Source organism: Coturnix japonica, chromosome 1, assembly GCF_001577835.2.
Source record: "Coturnix japonica isolate 7356 chromosome 1, Coturnix japonica 2.1, whole genome shotgun sequence".
NCBI lineage: Eukaryota > Metazoa > Chordata > Aves > Galliformes > Phasianidae > Coturnix > Coturnix japonica.
In genome coordinates, this window is record NC_029516.1 from 141,683,197 (window position 1) to 141,686,061 (window position 2,865).

Here is a 2,865-nt window from a genome sequence, read left to right on the forward strand (position 1 = left end):
GAAATTCTGTCTACTGTTACTATCATTTAGTCACAGTACAATCCACACATATGATGCTTTGAGTGCAATGGAAGCATTTCTCATCTGGAAGCATTCTCTGAAGAGTTATTTTGTAATAAAAATGAATACAAAGTGCAAGGAAATCTGTTTGATACTCATAAACACAATTTTCAACTCATGCTTCACCTTTACATCGAAATTCAGCATTTGGCACTAAACAAACCATTCAGGATGAGAATAAAATGATGTAGGTTTTTAAGTGGAAGGCATCTGATAGTCGTCAAAGAAAGCTTGAAGTTAGGTACAATAAGCTACAGAATAGTAGAGAGAGTTCTTTAATCAGGAACCTCTGACGATCATTCAAGTCTAACACCATGCTCAAAACATTATCAGTTAGAGCAGACTGTCCAAGAAAATATCCAATCAGGTTTTGAATATTTCCAAGGATAGAGACTCTATAGTCTCACTGAACAACCTATTTCAGCATTTGATCACATTAATCATAAACAGTTCATTTGTTCTTATGTTTTACTGATATTTCTTTGTTTTAAAATTTGAGTATTGTCTCTTGTCTGTTAACTTGATAACACTGAGAATGGTCTTCCTCCAAATTCTTTACTCCTTCAACCCCCAAATCAGCTATTTATACATGCAGATCACTGTGAGCCTTCTCTTGTCCAGGATGAAGAGTTCTCTCAGTCTTTTCTCATAAACCTGTTCCAGTTCTTTTATCATCTTAGTGGCACTTTACTGGACTTGCTTCTTATGCTGAGGTGCTCTGGGCGATGTAGCTGTGGACTCACTGGTGCTGAGTAGAGGGAAAGGATCAACTCCCTTGACCTGCTAGAAATACCCATTCTAATGCAACATAGGATGCTTTTAGCCATCCATGCCACAGAGGCACATCTCTGGTTTCAGGTCAACTTGTTTTCCTTCAGTGCCTCACGTCCTTTTTCAGTGAAATTTATTTACAGATTATCAGCCGCAAACATTTACTGGCTCACAGGGTTATTCCACACCAGGAATTTCCCTGGAAATGTGCATTTCACTTTTGATGAATTGAAATTCCTGCCTGTACAGCTCTCCAGCCTGTCCCTCTGAACGGCATCACACCCATTGTCAGCCACTCCTTCCAGTTTTGTATTATCTGCCAAAGTACTGAGGGTGCATGCTGCCACATTGTCTAAGTGATTAATGAAGAAGTTAAACACTGTTGGCCTCAGTATCAATCCTTGGTGCACACGGTGACTGGCCTTCAAATGATCTTCATTCTTCTGATTACTACTCAAGACCTTCAACATCACACAATAGTTACTGTGTGGCTGTTTATGTACATTTAGCTAAAAATTTATTATCACTTTTCATGTCACAATGAAATTTAGTTTTCCACAAGAAACTGATGTCTAATTTACAAGACTTTAAAACCCAATTAATCCAATTAATCATAAGTGAAGTATCTAATTGCACACAATTATTTTTAATGTTTTTAATATATTTATGAAATAATTATTTGTGTAAGTAAATTTAAGTTATTAGTACTATAAAGACTAATTAAAGCTCTATATTTATTTACTATATAAATATTGAAACCCACAATGGAAATAATCCCTAATCTAAGTGCTACTAAATGCAGCATTTTCCAAATAATACTATCATAAATTTGTCAAGTCTTAGTCTCAAATTTTGGATGAACACATAAAAAAAAAAATCTACATGTTTTAATGTGGATCATCTTGTTCATTCCGGGATCTTTACAGTCACACACACTTGTGAGACCTTCCAAGAAGAATCTTTTCTCAAGCTAGCATAGCACTGTATTGAACTTCCTAAAACCCCTATGGCTTTTAAAGCAATAACACAGAATTTAATTCCTAATAGTGAAAAAGAAACAATTATTTGTTTATCTTAGGTGCTAGGTAAACATCATTTCCCTGTTGCCTGCAATTTCAGCTCTCTGAGATTTAGGAACCATGTCTAGAACTTTATTATTTAGTCTTTGTGACCTTGTACACCTATGGTGGCTTCACATTAGTAAGTAGCTAAACTCCACCATGCCACTCTCTCACTCCCACTCCTCAAAAGGAAAGAGAAAGAAAATATGATGAAAAAACACTCATAAGTTGAAATAAGGACATAGGGGCAGGGAATAAGTATCTCTCTTCTGTCTGAGAAATTACTCAGCAACTACTGTCATGGGCAAAGCAGACTCAGAATAAGTGAAAACTGAGAGATGTTGCAGTTGGATTGAGGCAGACCCAGCTATGTATACAAACTGTGAGAAGAACTTATTGGATCTGAGAAGGACTTAGGGGTTCTGGTGGATGAAAAGCTGGATGTGAAGAAATCTCCAGGGGTTCTGAGAGTGTAAGTATCTGTAGAGTATCAAGTATGATAAATGAAGGAGATCATATGGCACTTACTGTTGTGTTATCCTTGAATCACTCAGCCATCTGGCATATGGTGGCAGATCCGTTAGCCACGTCATTCCAGAACTCACAGCATGGGTGATGTAACAAAATGCCTCTGGTGACCACCAAAGTTCCAGTCACTTGAAAAGTAAGTATTTGTATGGCTAGGATTCCCTGGCAAGATAGTCTTTATATTTAACAGTCACTGGTATTGACTGATAGCTGCCAATGAAATATTTTCTTATGTAACCTTAGTCCTCCTATTAACTTCATCATTAATTTGTGGTTGCCGCATTTAGAGTTACTTACAAATTACAGAAATTTAGCCTGGAGAAGAGAAGGCAACAAGGTGACCCGATAGAAGGCTTTCAATATCTAAAGGAGATCTACATGAAAGAAGGGGACAGACTCTTTAGCAGGGGGGGGGGGGGGGGAAGAACAAGGGGAAATAGTTTCA

At 37.3% G+C, this 2,865-nt stretch overlaps 1 long non-coding RNA gene across 1 annotated transcript; it reads right to left on the bottom strand.

The window, feature by feature from the left end:
- Positions 1-907: 907 nt before the first annotated feature.
- LOC116653521 lies at positions 908-2,528 on the bottom strand. Its single transcript, XR_004307562.1, has 2 exons — positions 2,421-2,528; positions 908-1,292 (listed from the first exon to the last, which is right to left on the bottom strand). It is a non-coding gene; the product is annotated as an uncharacterized LOC116653521 (long non-coding RNA).
- Positions 2,529-2,865: the final 337 nt, after the last annotated feature.